Source organism: Schistocerca americana, chromosome 9 (genome assembly GCF_021461395.2).
Source record: "Schistocerca americana isolate TAMUIC-IGC-003095 chromosome 9, iqSchAmer2.1, whole genome shotgun sequence".
NCBI classification, from domain to species: Eukaryota; Metazoa; Arthropoda; class Insecta; order Orthoptera; family Acrididae; genus Schistocerca; species Schistocerca americana.
Window position 1 is genome coordinate 54603719 of NC_060127.1, and position 18872 is coordinate 54622590.

The window sequence follows — 18872 nt, forward strand, 5'->3', positions numbered from 1 at the left end:
TAAACTTATTTTTTCACTACTTATTTTTTACTTCTGATCTGTATCGGTTTTATCTTTGTTTTGTACCACTCCAGAAAATGGTTGCAAATATGTCTTCTGTTTTCATTACTGACCAAAGACGATCTCTGTAGCATTATCACGATGCTAACGTGGCACATTTCATGCTGTGAATATTTGAGTTTCTCCTGCATAAAAATAGCATAAATGTGTCTTTGTCAAGCTGTTCACAATGTTTTGACATGTGTTTCATCACTATGTATACCATCCGCCCCCGGTAACTGTGTGGTAGCTCAACGTGTTCGGTCAGAGAGCTGGTTGGCCCCTGTAAAAAAAAAAAAAAAAAAAAAAAAAGAGTGGAACGATCAACAAACGAACTTTAACGGATGCCATGTGACGTCCGCAGCGACCAAACTCAACGATTAAAAAAGAAAAAAAAAAGGGGTCAGCGCGGCAGAATGTCAATCCTAAGGGACCTGGTTCGATTCTCGGCTAGGTCGGAGATTTTCTCCGCTCAGGGACTGGGTGTTGTGTTGTGCTAATCATCTTCATTTCATCCCCACCGACACGCAAGGCGCCGAAGTGGCATCAACTCGAAAGACTTGCACCTGGCGAACCGTCTATCCGACGGGAGGCCGTAGTCACACGACATTTACAAAATGGTTCAAATGGCTCTAAGCACTATGGGACTTAACTTCTGAGGTCATCAGTCCCCTAGAACTTAGAACTACTTAAAGCTAACTAACCTAAGGACATCACACACATCCATGCCCGAGGCAGCATTCGAACCTGCGACCGTAGCGGTCGCGCGGTTCCAGACTGTAGCGCCTGGAACCGCTCGGCCACCCTGGCCGGCTCTCTACGAATAGACAAAGGCACTGTCAAATATGCTTACACGAGATGAGATGTGTATTACAGTCAGTCTATGCTGTCACTTTCGTTAGCTTTTTACTGGATTTTGATTTAAATGTAAGCACGATATTAACTGAAAATTCTGTATATGGCTTACTAAGATGCATACTTGTGTTATTATTACATATTTGCTATCGTTAATTTCCTTGTGTACTTTATTCCACAGCTTCAGTGTGAAGCCGAAATTTTGAAACGCTTAACAATTAATAAAGAACTGTGCGATCAAGATCTTTCTACGTTTCAGAGTGGTGGAAAGAAAGTAGTTGCTAAAGTTTCTGTATTTGCCGTCGCGCTTGGAAATGTTACATTTCTAGTTTTGCAGCTTGACAGACAGTGTTACAAACGCGTGAGAGTTTTGTGGCGCAATGAAAAGTCCATAGCTCCACGTCCCAGCTGGACGCGGTCGCTGAACGTCTGTCGTAGGAGAGATAAACGCACAAACACATGCAGAAGCAGGAAGGGCAGATGTGATATGAGGCACTGCGCCGGCAGTTGCCACTTGGAGGCCGCCCTGTGCTGACGTAATAACAGGAAAACAGCATAGCGCATGCGCAGCGTGCTGCAAGCTTCTGCAGGTTCGGACAAGAGTAGCTAGCGATAGCCCTCAGTGTCTGTGTCATACGACGAGTCGGCGATATCGCAAAACGTAAGTTCACTGTTTCAATAACTAATGCTACACAGTAAATTTGTATGTACGAACAACCACTTCTTTCATCTGCATCTGCTTCTACATATTTACTCTGCAATCCACAATTAAGAATCTGACAGAGGGTTCATCCGACCACCTATATTTCTCTAGCGTTCCACACTCGAACGGCGAGAGGGAAAAACGAGCGCTTAAACCTTTCCGTGCGAGCTCCGACTTCTCTCATTTCATTATGATGATCATTCCTCCCTACGTTGGTGGGCGCCAGCATAATATACTCACACTCTGAGGGGAAACCTGCTGATTGAAATTTCATGAGAAGATCCTTTCGCACCAGAAAACGCCTTTGTTTGAATGATTGCCACCCCAATTCGCATATCCGTGGCACTCTCTCCCCTATTTGGCGATAATACAAAACGAGCTGCCCTTCTTTGTACTTTTGTGATGTCCTCCGTCAATCCTGACTGTGCGGATCCCCCACCGCACAGCAGTACTCCAGAACAGGGCGGACAAGCGCAGTCTAAACAGTCTTTTTAGTAGCTCTGTAGCACTTTCTTTCTGCCAATAATTCGCTGTCTTTGCTACGCTTTTCTCACTACATTATCTATGTGATAATTCCAATTTAAGTTATTCGTAATTGTAATGCATAATTATCATTTAGTTGAATTTACACCGTTTAGATTTGTGATTTATCGTGTAACCGAAATTTAGCGCATTCTCCTAGTACCTACTCATGTGGATGACTTCCCACTTTTGATTATTTGGAATCAAAAAATGGCTCTGAGCACTATGAGACTTACCATCTAAGGTCATCGGTCCCCTAGAACTTAGAACTACTTAAACCTAACTAACCGAAGGATACCACAATCCATGCCCGAGGCAGGATTCGAACCTGCGACCGTAGCAGTCGCGCGGTTCCGGACTGAAGCGCCTAGAACCGCTCGGCCATCCCGGCCGGCTTTTGGAGTCAAGTGCCACTTTTCGCATCATACAGATACCTCGTATAAATCATTTTGCAATTGATTTCGATCATCCATGACTTTCCAAGACGGTAAATGACAGCATCATCTGCAACCGATCTAACTGGGCTGCTCACCTTGTCTCCAAAATAGTTTATGTAAATCAGGAACATCAAAGGGCCTACAACGCTACCTTCGGGAACGCCAGATGTTAGTTCTGTTTTACTCGATGACTTTCCGTCAGTTACTACGAACGGTGTGCGACCTTCCTGACAAGAAATCACGAATCAAGTCGCACAACGATACTCCGTTTGCACGCAATTTGATTAGAAGTCACTTGTGAGGAACGGTATCAGAAACCTTTTGGAAATCTAGAAATGTGGAATGAATTCGACATTCACTGACGGTGGCACTTATTTTTTCGTGAGAATAAACAGCTCGTTATGTTTCACAGAACGATATTTTCTGAATCCGTGATAGCTATTTGTCAATAAATCGTTTTGTTCGATGTGATTCATAATGTTCGAGCACAGTACGTGTTGCAAATTGACGTTAGTAATATGAGTCTGTAATTCAGCTGATTATTCCTGTTTCGTTACTTGGGTATTGGTGTGACTTCCTGCTCTTCGGGTACGGATCTTTTTACGAGCGACGAGCGACTGGAATTATTGCTAAGTTGGCGTTATTGTATCACCGTACTCTCAAACGAACCTCAGTGGAGTACGATCTGGACCGGAGACCGTGCCTTTATCAAGTGATCTACGCTGCTTCGCTATACTGAGAATACCCACTTTCAACATACACTTGTTTGTAGTTGTTCTTGATATGAATTCTGGAATATTTACTTCGTCTTCTTTGCTGAAGAATTTCGGAAAAGTAACTTCAGCGGCACTGTCATGAGTAACATCTCCACTGCTATCGCGCAGTGAAGGTATTGATTGCGCCTTTCCGCTGGTGTACATTACATGCGACCATTTCGTGACAGAGTTACGTTGTGGACTCTATTAAAAACATCTTTAATTTAAATTTATTTAATCTCTCTCTTCCCGCTGGTTTACGTCCATCACCGATAATTCTCTTTCATTAAGTTGCGACGAGACGTGATCAGAAACCACATACGACACGATTATTTTTAAATTGATGACCTAATCACTCGGTCACAGCGTCATCTGTCGGGAAACGAAAAAAGTGTTTCAGACAAAACTTGTATATTTTTTCCGCAGAATCCGAGTCTGCCATAAAAAATGAGGGTTCCCATTTAAGATTCCAAAGTTGTTCTCTCCCCCCCCCCCCACGCACTCACGCACACACACACACACACACACACACACACACACACACACACACACACGCACACACACATGAAGTGGGTGGTGGGTTGAGTTGGGTATCGTTGGGTGTTACCCTCTGACATGAACAAATGTTAATTATAAATCGTTTGGATCAGATGTGTAGTTTTCGAGATGTTTCTATGTCTTAAGATAAATTGAACACCCTGTACATTGCTCTCATTTATACTGGCCATTAAAATTGCTACACCACGAAGAAATGCAGATGATAAAACGGGTATTCATTGGACAAATATATTATACTAGAACTGACATGTGATTACATTTTTACGCAAATTGGGTGCATAGATCCTGAGAAATCAGTACCCAGACGTATTCAATTGGTGACAGATCTGGAGAATGTGCTGGCCAGGGCAGCAGTCGAACATTTTCTGTATGCAGAAAGGCCTATACAGGACGTGCAACATGCGGTCGTGCATTATCCTGTTGAAATATAGAGTTTCGCAGGGATCGAATGAAGGGTAGAGCCACGGGTCGTAACACATCTGAAATGTAACGTCCACTGTTCAAAGAGCCGTCAGTGCGAACAAGAGGTGACCGAGACATGTAACCAATGCCACCCCATACCATCACGCCGGGTGATACGCAAGTATGGAGGCGACGAATACACGCTTCCAATGTGCGTTCACCGCGATGTTGCCAAACACGGATGCGACCATCACGATGCTGTAAACAGAACCTGGATTCATCCGAAAAAAAAAAAAAAACGATTAACCGCAATCGCGATAGGCTACAATCCGACCTTTATCAAAGTCGGAAACGTGATGGTACGCGTTTCTCCTCCTTCAACATGGCATCACAACAACGTTGCACCAGGCAACGCCGGTCAACTGCTGTTTGTGTATGAGAAATCGGTTGGAAACTTTCCTCATGTGATCACGCTGTAGGTGTCGCCACTGGCGCTAAGATTGTGTGAATGCTCTGAAAAGCTAATTATTTGCATATCACAGCATCTTCTTTCCGTCGGTTAAATTCGCGTCCGTAGCACCTCATCTTCGTGTTGTAGCAATTTTAATGGCCAATAGTGTATAAGCATATATTTATGTAACACTCATAGTTGAGGCTTCCTTGTTTCCACTGCGCTTATTAGTGTATCAGAACCACTTTCACTACCATTTCTTACCACTTAAGCAGTACAAATGAGCAAAGTACATTTACAAATTCCAAAACTTGCACCTCTTTACAACAATCTAAATTCAAAGATCTGGACGATGAAACCCAAGGTTCTCTCCAAAGGTAGTCTTATGTGTGTTAAAATGTTTCTGCGTATTTGTGTTAATATGCAGATATGTTATTTTGTATTCTAAATGTTTGTGCATCGTGTAACTGAGGCGGAAGCGGTTAACCAGTCCAGAATTCGCCTGGATGAGTTTTTTACTTATTTACTTACCTGTTACTGCGCATCTGACTCAACACCCTTCTCTTTCAGTTCGACACTAAATATACAGGGTATTACAAAAAGGTACGGCCAAACTTTCAGGAAACATTCCTCACACACGAAGAAAGAAAATATGTTATGTGGACATGTGTCCGGAATCGATTACTTTCCGTGTTAGAGCTCATTTTATTACTTCTCTTCAAATCACATTAATCATGGAATGGAAACACACAGCAACAGAACGTACCAGCGTGACTTCAAACACTTTGTTACAGGAAATGTTCAAAATGTCTTCCGTTAGCGAGGATACATGCATCCACCCTCTGTCGCATGGAATCCCTGATGCGCTGATGCAACCCTGGAGAATGGCGTATTGTATCACAGCCGTCCACAATACGAGCACGAAGAGTCTCTGCATTTGGTACTGGGGATGCGTAGACAAGAGCTTTCAAATGCCCACATAAATGAAAGTCAAGAGGGTTGAGGTCAGGAGAGCGTGGAGGCTATGGAATTGGACCGCCTCTACCAATCCATCGGTCACCGAATCTGTTGTTGAGAAGCGTACGAACACTTCGACTGAAATGTGCAGGAGCTCCATCGTGCATGAACCACATGTTGTGTCGTACTTGTAAAGGCACATGTTCTAGCAGCACAGGTTGAGTATCCCGTATGAAATCATGATAACGTGCTCCATTGAGCGTAGGTGGAAGAACATGGGGCCCAATCAAGACAGCACTAACAATGCCTGCCCAAACGTTCACAGAAAATCTGTGTTGATGACGTGATTGCACAATTGCGTGCTGATTCTCGTCAGCCCACACATGTTGATTGCGAAAGTTTACAATTTGATCACTTTGGAATGAAGCCTCATTCGTAAAGATGAGGATTGACACATTGTTGGATGAATCATTCGCAGAAGTGTACCCGTGGAGGCCAATCAGCTGCTGATAGTGCCTGGACACGCTGTACATGGTACGGAAACAACTGGTTTTCCCGTATCACTCTCCATACAGTGACGTGGTCAACGTTACCTTGTACAGCAGCAACTTCTCTGACGCTGACATTAGGGTTATCGTCAACTGCACGAAGAATTGCCTCGTCCATTGCAGGTGTACTCGTCTTTCTAGGTCTTCCCCAGTCGCAAGTCATAGGCTGGAATGTTCCGTGCTCCCTAAGACGCCGATCAATTGCTTCGAACGTCTTCCTGTCGGGAGACCTTCGTTCTGGAAATCTGTCTCGATACAAACGCACCGCGCCACGGCCATTGCCCCGTGCTAATCCATACATCAAATGGGCATATGTCAACTCCGCATTTGTAAACATTGCACTGACTGCAATACCACGTTCGTGATGAACACTAACCTGTTGATGCTACGTACTGATGTGCTTGATGCTAGTACTGTAGAGCAATGAGTCGCATGTCAACACAAGCGCCGAAGTCAACATTACCTTCCTTCAATTGGGCCAACTGGCGGTGAATAGAGGAAGTACAGTACATACTGACGAAACTAAAATGAGCTCTAACATGGAAATTAAGCGTTTCCGGACACATGTCCACATAACATCTTTTCTTTATTTGTGTGTGAGGCATGTTTCCTGAAAGTTTGGCCATACATTTTTGTAACACCCTGTATAATAATAATATATACAACTAAATTCCGCAGTTGTGCTAACATAAAAAGCAGAAAAGAAAGAAAGCAAGAACAGTGAAGTGAAAGTGAAAACAAAACCCGTCAACATATAACTCTGTGTTCTAGAACCTTGACAGTGGCAATCGGCAGTCTTGGAGTCGCTCAAGGTTGTTCTCTACTGCTGTTCTTCTTGTGTGCGTACTGCAAGAGGCGACTGTTGGCAGGGCGGAAGTAGAGTTGGTTCTGCGTAAGGAGGCACTCTCGCAGTTCACTCACTGCCAGTTCTCCTCGCAAGGATGGTGGTGACCTGCTTTCGCAGGTAGGCGCAGTGAAAGAAGATTTGGGATGAGTTATTTTATTTCCATAAGTTACAAGCAGTGTATTGACTCACTGTTGACATCGACCCGGAGCTGAGTGATATTTAGCCGTATACTCACTCGGACCTGCTCGACTCTGTGTCGCCTTAACCAGCAGCACGCTGCTCTTTATCGTACACTAATGTCGATGGGGCAGATCCCTATCATTATCGACAGGTGTTGTACCGAGGAGCCCAGTAAGTGTCATCTAAGGATGGATCTGCAGTTTTAGAATTGCAGCCAGTGTGCCCGTACAGTGGCTGCGAAGGCAACTATAACAGTTTCGTATGCCCTTAAAGCATCCAACAGCAAAAAAATGATTCAAATGGCTCTGAGCACTATGGGACTTAACATCTGAGGTCATCAGTTCCCTAGAACTTGTAACTAGTAATTAACCTGTACAGGTACAGCACACACATCCATGCCCGAGGCAGGATTCGAACCTGCGACCGTAGCGGTCGCGCGGTTCCAGACTGAAGCGCCTAGAATCGCTCGGCCACTCTGGCCGGCCATCCAACAGCAGCTTATAGTTCGTATACCACCTCGCACCAGGCCGTGCATAATTTTCCCTACTTTCTCTGTGAATTGCTCTCTGTGTCTTATGAAATTCTTTCTTTCATCCAGCTGCACTCCCAAATATCTGCAGACTTCGGTCCGTGATATAATCTCTAATCGTAGAGTTTCAAGCGTGAGATAGTTGCCGTTAGAGTAAGATATACACTACTGGCCATTAAAATTGCTACACCAAAGAAGAAACGCACATGATAAACGGGTATTCATTAGACAAATATATTATACTAGAACTGACATGTGATTACATTTCCACGCAATTTGGGTGATAGATCCTGAGAAATCAATACACAGAACAACCACCTCTGGCCGTAATAACGGCCTTGATACGCCTGAGCATCGTGTCAAACAGAGCTTGGATGGCGTGTACAGGTACAGCTGCCCATGAAGCTTCAACACGATACCACAGTTCATCAAGAGTAGTGACTGGCGTATTGTGACGAACCACTTGCTCGGGCACCATTGACCAGACGTTTTCAATTGGTGAGAGATCTGGAGAATGTGGTGACCAGGGCAGCAATCGAACATTTTCTGTATCCAGAAAGGCCCATACGAGACCTGAAACATAATGTCGTGCATTATCCTGCTGAAATGTAGGGTTTTGCAGGTATCAAATGAAGGGTAGAGCCACGGGTCGTAACGCATCTGAAATGCAACGTCCATTGTTGAAAGTGCCATCAATGCGAACAAGAGATGACAGTGGAAGACTCTGCAGGAGAGACGCTCAGTAGCTCGGTACGGGCTTTTGTTAAAGTTTCGAGAACATACCTTCACCGAAGAGTCAAGCAGTATATTGCTCCCTCCTACGTATATCTCACGAAGAGACCATGAGGATAAAATCAGAGAGATTAGAGCCCACACAGAAGCATACCGACAATCCTTCTTTCCACGAACAATACGAGATTGGAATAGAGGTACTCAGGGTACTCTCCGCCACACACCGTCAAGTGGCTTGCGGAGTATGGATGTAGATGTAGATGTAGAGACGTGTAACCAGTGGCACCCAGTACCATCACGCCCGGTGATACGCCAGTATGGCGATGACGAATATACGCTTCCGATAAGCGATCACCGCGATGTCGCCAAGCACGGATGCGACCATCGTGATGCTGTAAACAGAACCGGGATTCATCCGAGAAAATGACGTTTTGTCGTTCGTACACCCATGTTCATCGTTGAGTACACCATCGCAGGCGCTCCTGTCTGTGATGCAGCGTCAAGGGTAACCCGAGCTATAGTCTCCGAGCCGATAGTCCATGCTGCTGCAAACTTCGTCGAACTGTTCCTGCAGATGGTTGTCGTCTTGCAAACGTCCCCATCTGTTGACACAGGGATCGAGACGTGGCTGCACGATCCGTTATAGCCATGCGGATAAGATGCCTGTCATCTCGACTACTAGTGATACGAGGCCGTTGGGATCCAGCACGGCATTCCGTATTACCCTCCTGAACCCACCGATTCCATATTCTGCTAACAGTCATTGGATCTCGACCAACGCGAGCTGCAATGCCGCGATACGATAAACCGCTTTCGCGATAGGCTACAATCCGACCTTTATCAAAGTCAGAAACGCGATGGTACGCATTTCTCCTCCTTACACGAGGCATCACAACAACGTTTCACCAGGCAATGGCGGTCAACTGCTGTTTGTGTATGAGAAGACGGTTGGAAACTTTCCTCCTGTCAGCACGTTGAAGGTGTCGCCACCGGCGCGAATCTTTGTCAATGCTCTGAACAGTTAATCATTTGCATATCACAGCATCTTCTTCCTGAAGGTTAAATTTTGCGTCTGTAGCACGTCTTCTTCGTGGTGTAGCAGTTTTAATGGCCATTAGTGCAGATAGTTTAGTGTTCGGCTATGACTAGTTCTTTATCTAAACAGTAACGGTGCACCAATCTGAACACAGTTGTAGCCCTTTACCCGGGCAGCCCGAGAGTCGACATAGGTCACTACCAGCACCAGGACACTGTCCGCTTACGGCACTAACCCACCAACGCTTTTATCCTCATCGAGGAGATTATAAATTATACGTTGTCGAGTTGGGAGTCAGATTTGGAAGCTGGAGGGATCTGTAGAGACTGAATAAGAGTCCCTAACCGTTCTTTCCACCAACCTGTCGTCTTCTAAAGTTGTGTCCCCAGCGCAGAAAACAGCTTGTCGGTCGTGGGATCTTCTTCGGGGCAAGGTGCTTCCCTGTCATCTCGAACTAGAACCTGTGTTCGTGCTTTTTATTTGTGGAATGCGACTTGCCCAGGATAGTCTCTGTATCTACAGAGAGCTAGATCTGTAGTACTGACAATGTTGGTAGGCGACACCTCTCATTAAGGTATCCTGTTTGGTTATATTTTAAAATATCGCTTTTTACACTGCCTTCTACACCACTCGACATAGCTTACTTTTCTGGCAACTTGCGATCTAGAGTTCGACATGTCCGTCCGGAACAGAGATACACGTCCGGCTTTGAAGAGCACCCGAAACAGACAGACTAGCGCAGCCAAAGAACTTCCAGGCGCGCCAAAGCGACCCGAAGGTGTCCGAAGCACTTCGGTTGCTATATCGTTAATCTTATGTTTCTCAAAACGAGCGAAATTTAATAAACAAAAAGAGCAGACTCGTAGGGTAACCATGCGAGATTGTCGTACTGAAAACTGGGTTAAATACAATGAAAAGTGTATAAATAATAAGAGAAGTTAGGCATTTTAGTGCCTAACACTCGTAGGCGCCGACCAATCAGAAGCAAGTTCAGTACGACTGGCGGACTCTGCCACGGAAATGGTACATATTGTACCATCTGCTGCTTGTACCTCGCTCCACTTTTACACCATATGCCACTTCACGTGTATCAAGCTGCATCAAGGCGAGCTTCTAGCAAGATAAAATACTGGCGGCTACAGCCAGGAATATCACAAGATAGTGGATGGTTTAATAGTTAATACACACTTCCAGAGTCTTATGGGCAGTCTTTAGTTGTCTTTTTAACACTATTTTGTTTTCCTCTGCACCATTCAACAGTACGTCCATAGCAGCAATATTGAAAAGCTGTTTGAAGGGTTGGAATGGCACACAAATCAAAACAGTTTTGGACGAAGTTCATGGGACTCTGCGCCGTCATTTAGGACCATTTACTTACGGATTGATGACTTTACACGTGGTCCGACAAGTACTGAAGACGATGCGCCCTGGCCGTCCAATTGAGGGCACCACAAAGGAAACCACTGACAAAATCCATTGTGTGGGAATGTAACACCACCGAATAAAAATTCGTGAGAATGCTGAGATTATAGGCATCTCAACCGAGCGAATGCATAATGTCCTGCACAGACCGTTGGCTATGAAGAAGCTGTGTGTAAGGTAGTTGCCGTGATTGCTCACAGTCGACTAAAAGCGCATTTGGCACAACATTTCAGCACATTGTCTCTACATGTTTAATCGCAATCCGCAAGTCTTTTTGCGACAATTTGCGACTGTTGATGAAACCTGGGTCAATAATTACACACCAGAGTCAAAATTGCAGTTAAAACAATGGACGGAGTCTGATGAAAGTGCACCGAAGAAGGCAAAGACCATTTTTGCAGCTGGGAAAGTGATGGCCACTGTCTTTCGGGGTTCCCAAGGAATGATGCTCATAGATTATGTGTAAAAAGGCAGAATCGCATTATGCTTTATTGTTGGACATTTGAAACTGGCGTTGACTGAAAAAAGACGAAGACTGGAACACAGAGATGTGCTCATTCACCTGGATAATGCACCATCCCACACATCAGCGATGACACTGGCGAAAGTGCTAGAATTAGGTTTTGAATTGGGCTCCTCATCCACCTTGTTCATCAGTCTTACCTCCAAATGACTTCTTTCTGTTCCCTAACTTGAAACTTTGGCTTGCTGGGAAGAATATTTTATCAAATGAGGAAGTGGTAGTTGCAGCCTACAAGTATTTTGAAGAATTTGACAGAACCAATTTTTTTTGATGGGGCGAAGAAACTGGAGGATCTCTGGACCACGAGTATATCCCTCAAAGGAGTCTATGCTTAGACGTAAGGTGGGTTGCTGACGAAACAATTTTTTTTTTTTTTTGCCAAACTTAACAAACCACCCTCGTCAGACACCTTGGTACAGAAAGATTCCTGAGGTGATTGAACATTGCGGGCCACAAGACGTAGCCGAATGCATCCTTGAGGTCAGTCGTGATTGCTATTATGTACTTACTTCTCGAGTAGTAGAGGCTCTGTTGATTGCGTCATCAATATCTATGACTTCACTGAAGCCGATTGGCCCTGGATAAGACCCAGGAGCTTCCTATTGGCCTGCATTCGATCATCAACAGGTGCTCCTGGACCTTAACCTCACTGTTCAACAGGCTTCTGGTCTGCACCTCTTGGGAGCAATTGAATTCTTAACTGTACCCATATACATTTACGTGTATAGATACACTATAAATCACTGTGATGAGGTGGTAGAGGGTATGTCCCATTGTTCTAGTTAATGGGTCTTCTACCTGATCTATTCGTGCACGCAACACAGGAACAACGACTGTTTAAAAGCATCTGTGCGAGCTGAAAGTAATCTAATCTTGTCTGCGCGATTCCTATCGGAGAGATACTCAGGGGGTGGCATTATATTCGTAGGTTCATCACTTAAACTTGGTTCTAGAAACTTCCGAATTAGGCTTTCATGGGATAGCTACCGTCTATCTTCAAGTACTTGCAAAGTCAGTTTTTTTACAAAATATTCAAATGCCTCTGAGGACTATGGGCCTTAACATCTGAGGTAATCAGTCCCCTAGAAGTTAGAACTACTTAAACCTAACTAACCCAAGGACATCACAAACATCCATGCCCGAGGCAGGATTCGAACCTGCGGCCGTAACGGTCGCGCCTAGAACCGCTGGAGTTCTTTTACATCTTCGTGGTACGTGCGCCGAACGAACCTGTGACCTCTAGTGCTGGCCTTCTTTGTATCCATTTGATATCCGCTGTCAGCCTTGTTTGGCATTGGTCCCAGAAACATAAGCAATATTCTAGGATGAGTCCTACGGATGGTTCGTCTGCAGTTTCCTTTGTAGACTGAATACACTCCCCTAGTATTCCATCAATGGACTGCAGTCTGCCACCTGCTTATCTAGGAGTGAGCCTATGCGGTCGTTGCGTTTCACATAGCTACACCAAGGTATTTATATGAGTTTACCATCTTGCGACTCATTGGTATTATTGTCTTAGGGTACTACTTTTTTTTTCTTTTTTGATGTACCCTGTCTTTGCAGCGCTTTTGAAATCTTATCAAGACCTGACTGAACATTTCTGCAGCTTCTTTCATGGGCATTTCACAATATTTTTTTGTTACATACCCATGATATGGACCTTTTATTTTACGAACAATGATAGTAATTAAAACAGTTGGGATTTCCACTAATGATAACGCACAACTTTATTTTGTATGTAAAATTCATCTGCAAGACATGTGGCAGGCAATAAGACTTGGAAAAATATGGTTTTGTCGATTTGAGAAAATTTTGTGAATTAATCGTCTTGATGTTGAAGCTCTTTTGCCTGTATTTACTTTAACAATAACATATATTTTTGAGTGGAGTCCGCCTTTAGCAAAATACGATTTTGTTTTTTTGTCCCAGACATGTTTCACTACAGTTGTAGCATCATCAAGGGTTTTTTAATTTTATGGCTGTTAAACATAGGGAATGTTCTTTACTGTTTAAATACGTACAAATATTAGTTTCTAAATCGTAATTACAGGTTGAGTAGCACATAAAATTGTGTATTCATACCTCCTAACCACATGGTGTGGTTTTCCTGCTGTATTACGTTTATCTAGTGTCTGTTTTCCTTTACAGCTCTTCTTTACAGTATGTCACCTGCAGCTATATACAACTTAATGTAGGCAAAACATTTACGCAAAAATTACGATTTCCAAACTGTTGTGGCTATGCCTAAGACTAATAATTTATGTGAAAGGCTTTTGTGTGTTTGTGTCTATTTACATTATGTTTCACTTACGGTTTCTTTTTTCGTCATCTTCTTCATTCTCAAGTTCGGTGTTTTGAGATGTCACTGTCCCTGTCACTGTCTATCAGCTGTGATGACAAGCTCTCTGCAAGGGGTCCTCTGTTCTCTGCACTCAAAGAATTAGTAGATGATACCAGCCTATAGCACTCCACCCTCAACCCCACCTGCACACACAGACACATGCATCCATACACACACACAAAACTAAAAATAAATAAATAAATGTATACAATCATAATAATAACAACAATGAAATATGGATCAAGAAACCTACAGAGGAATTATACAAACATACGGAGACAATCACAGAAAAGATTAGAAAACGCAGACTACAATTCTATGGACACCTATACAGAATGCCATCACACAGACTGACCAAACAGATCTTTGACTGGGTCATCACACAGACTGACCAAACAGATCTTTGACTGGGCAACCACTAGAAACAACAAATGAGTGGCAGAGGTAAAAAACGACCTGAACCAACTCAACATAACAGCAGACACAATAAACGACAGAATAAAATTCAGAAACATCATCAAGAAAAGTAAACTACATGAGATATACTGTGACAAACGAACAGGTGTAAAATGGACCGAAGAACGCAAACAAGATCACAGCCGGAAGATGAAAGAAATATGGGCAACCAAAAAGGCAATCAAGATGAAGCCGAAGACACGAAGCCGACAAGAAGCATGCACAGAGGACCGGAAACAGAAACACAGCGAGCGAATGAGGGAAATTTGGGCAACGAGGAAGGCAGCAAAAGGAACTGGCCATGTAGTTTAGTCCAACTGCGCTCCTTAAGGGCAAAGCACGAATATAGTAATAATAATAATAATAATGACAAATCCTCAAACCTACTCTCTGCCTCCCTCCCTCTCTCTCTCTCTGTCTCCCTCCCTCCCTCTCTCTCTCTCTCTCTCCCTCCCTCCCTCTCTCTTTCTCTCTCTCTCTTTCACACACAAACACACTCTCTCTCCCCCTTTCCCTCTTTTTTTAGACACACACACACACACACACACACACACACAATCTTAGGCATAGCAACAACAGTTTGGAAATCGTAATTTTTGCGTAAATGTTTCGCCTACATTAAGTTGCATATAGTTGTAGGTGACAATCTGTAAAGAAAACCATACACTATATAAACATAATACAGCAGGAAAAAGGACACCATGTGGTAAGAGAGTATGAATACATAATTTTATGTGCTCCTCGAAAACCTGTAATTACGATTTAGAAACTAATATTTGTATGTATTTAAACAGCAAAGAACATTCCTTATGTTTAACAGCTATAACAATTAAAAAAAACTGCAGTGAAACATGTCTGGGACAAAAAACAAAATCGTGTTTTTCTAAAGGCGGATCCCACTCAAAAACATATGTGTTTTTCTGAAGTGTTAGTACAACTTTAATGTACGATATTTTACTGGTAGCCATAAACTTTCACTATTGTTGCACGCTAATATAACTATATTTACATATTTCTTCTACTTATTAGATGTTATAGTAGATAATAGTGTGCATTAGACATGTGACATTTTATCCGTGAGAAATTTAATTGGCATAAAGCTTCAAAAATGATTGAAATATACCACAAGAACACTATAGAACAAGAGTAAAGGCTTATTTATTCCATGAATTTATTAGGCGGCCCCATGACGATAGCTACACTGTCCATAAAGATGTCCATTTGAAACCCACAATTACTCTACAATGTTACATTCATAAATGGGCATTAAATATCATACCAGACAGCTGTATACTCAAGCCAACTACGTAACACCTGTCGTACCGAGAAATCCCAAAAGTAAAAATCAGTTCGTTCCTCCCATCAGGTGTTGGTTCACATAAGACAGACACTATGTCATGTAGATACATAAAGATGGCATTGTTAGTTGCTACAAAAAATTTTCTCCTACACTTCATCATCTATATTTACTATAATAACTGAGATATAATGAGAGCCTGTCTTAGCCTCAGAACTGATAAATGCTTGTGTTAAAGACGTAAAAAATCCTTAATTACCTGAAAAATATCGTAGACAATGTTACTGGAATTCTCTTCGCATGATGTTTCGCCATCCACTATGTTTTTTTGTTGGCGACATTTTGAAATAGCTCTGTGGTAATACCACTGCCTGCTTGTTGGGTCGTATTGGAAGTGCTTTCTGAGCTCTGCAGACTGCTTTTCTCAACTTTTGAGAGGAAATTATATGAACATTTGTTTCTTGTTGCTACTTTTTAAGCCTTTCGCACTCTTGCTGACTACAAACAATCCTGCTGGGGTTACATCCGCAACAGAGGAGATTGAAAATACCGCTTCACATATAAGGGTTTTCTATACTTCACTGCTTAAACCACGACCGGTTTAGGGCTATTGCATGTAGTAGCTCATCATCGGGAGTGATAACTTTGTGCTGTGTCCCGGAGCGCCGCGATGGGCGAATATAGGACGTGTTTATAGGATATGCTCTGCGCTCGCCGGTGGTACATTGCGTCCTGCGATCCTCGGCGACAAACTTACCACACGTGATGATGGACATGTAATAGCCCGAAACCATTTGCACTACTTTCCTTCTTTCTCTGCCTCTCACTTACCGCTTCACTTGAAAATGTTTTTCTTCTTTTCTAGATTCTTCCTCCAATTTTGTCAGGTTCCTTTCCCAATGGTACCAGACATCGCCACTAAATTTAGCGAATATTTTGAAGTAAGAACAGGCTTGTCTTATGCCCAACAAAATGAAACTTCGACAATGCTACACCTCATATTTCACAAATAAACGTAATTAGACGAGAATTAATTGTTCAGGTAGATTCAATTGATGATGTAATTACAGCATAGAAGTACTCAACTCAGAAGGCATTGAGTAACAGATTCGGCAGAGAAAAATCAGCTTGGATTGTTATGCATTTGACTAGAACCCCGCCGGCCGCTGTGGCCGATCGGTTCTAGGCGCTTCAGGGTAACTCTGACGGCGAAGCAGCACGTTCTGCTCCCTCGTGTGCCACCTCTCATACGGTAGTTTCGTTGTGCTATTTTCAACAGGAGAGTCCTTGTCCATGCACAGAACGTGTCTCTTTGAACTGCCTACTTGATTTCAGTGTACCCATTGTGGATGACGAACTGCGACTGTGATTTAAATTGGCGATTTATCTAGTAACAAACATGCAATATGTCGCCTTTTTCAGTGATTTGAAACGATTTATTCAACTATAAAAATGTTTTCGAGCCACTGGAGACTCATCATCAGACAGAGGTGTTACAAAAACATTATGCCGCGGCCGGCCGCGGTGGCCGTGCGGTTCTAGGCACTTCAGTCCGGAACCGCGTGACTGCTACGGTCGCAGGTTCGAATCCTGCCACGGCTATGGATGTGTGTAATGTCCTTAGGTTAGTTAGGCTTAAGTAGTTCTAAAAGTCTAGAGAACTGATGACCTCAGATGTTAAGTCCCATAGCGCTCAGAGCCATTTGATTTCACTATAACCACACATCCAAACAGATTGTTGGGAGCCATTTTGAATAATTTAGGCAATGGTGCTGGATATGATTGAGGAATGCTCGCTGCAGTTATCAATGGTACAAACTTCCTCCTGCTCTGGGAAGAAAAAAAAGCTAATGTCGCATGCTTAATAGGAAGTTTACAGTTTTCATGGTGGTAGTAGCTGGTGATGGTGGTGCTAAGTTCCTATGGAACCAAACTGCTGAAGTCATCGGTCCCAAGGCTTACGCACTACTTAATCTATCTTAAACTAAATTACGCTAAGCACAACACACACACCCGTGCCCGAGGGAGAACTCGAAGGCAAGGTTCCCAAAACGCTTTGTAGCGTATACCCGAAGTAACTTTTACAGCATAGTGCATCTGCCTAGTGAGCAGAAGCCCTGGGTTCGAATCCTGGCCTTGGTACAAATATTAGCCTGTCACTTCAGTCTGCATACACAGGGTGTTACAAAAAGGTACGGCCAAACTTTCAGGAAACATTCTTCACACACAAAGAAAGAAAATATGTTACTTTGCATGTTAGAGCTCATTTTATTACTTCTCTTCAAATCACATTAACCATGGAATGGAAACTAACAGCAACAGAACTTACCACCGTGACTCCAAACACATTTGTTACAGGAAATGTTCAAAATGTCCTCCGTTAGCGAGGATACATGCATCCACCCTCCGTCGCATGGAATCCCTGATGCGCTGATGCAGCCCTGGAGAATGGCGTATTGTATCACAGCCGTCCACAGTACGAGCACGAAGAGTCTCTACATTTGGTACCGGGGTTGAGTAGACAAGAGCTTTCAAATGCCCACATAAATGCAAGTCAAGAGGGTTGAGGTCAGGAGAGCGTGGAGGCCATGGAATTGGTCCGCCTCTACCAATCCACCGGTCACCGAATCTGTTGTTGAGAAGCGTACGAACACTTCGACTGAAATGTGCAGGAGCTCCATCGTTCATGAACCACACGTTGTGTAGAACTTGTAAAGGCACATTTTGTAGCAGCACAGGTAGAGTATCCCGTATGAAATCGTAACGTGCTCCATTGAGCGTAGGTGGAAGAACATGGGGCCCAATCAAGACATCACCAACAATGCCTGCCCAAACGTTCACAGAAAATCTGTGTTGATGACGTGATTGCACAATTGCGTGCTGATTCTCTTCAGCCCAACATGTTGATTGCGAAAATTTACAATTTGATCACGTTGGAATGAAGCCTCATCCGTAAAGAGAACATTTGCACTGAAATGGGGATTGACACATTGTTGGATGAACCATTGAACCATTTGCAGAAGTGCACCCGTGGAGGCCAATCAGCTGCTGATAGTGCCTGCACATGCTGTACATGGTTCGGAAACAACTGGTTCTTCCGTAGTACTTTCCATACAGTGACGTGGTCAACGTTACCTTGTACAGCAGCAACTTCTCTGACGCTGACATTAGGGTTATCGTCAACTGCACGAAGAATTGCCTCGTCCATTGCAGGTGTCCTCGTCTTTCTAGGTCTTCCCCACTCGCGAGCAATAGGCTGGAATGTTCCGTGCTCCCTAAGAC

The 18872-nt window shown here is 43.6% G+C and overlaps 1 protein-coding gene across 1 annotated transcript in view; it reads left to right on the forward strand.

Moving 5' to 3' along the window:
• The first annotated feature begins 1421 nt into the window (after positions 1 to 1421).
• Positions 1422 to 18872, forward strand: part of LOC124551067 — an 86535-nt gene continuing 69084 nt past the window's right edge. The window contains exon 1 of the mRNA XM_047125954.1: positions 1422 to 1555. The gene's annotated coding sequence lies outside the window, so the exon portion shown is untranslated. The remainder of the gene's footprint in view (positions 1556 to 18872) is intronic.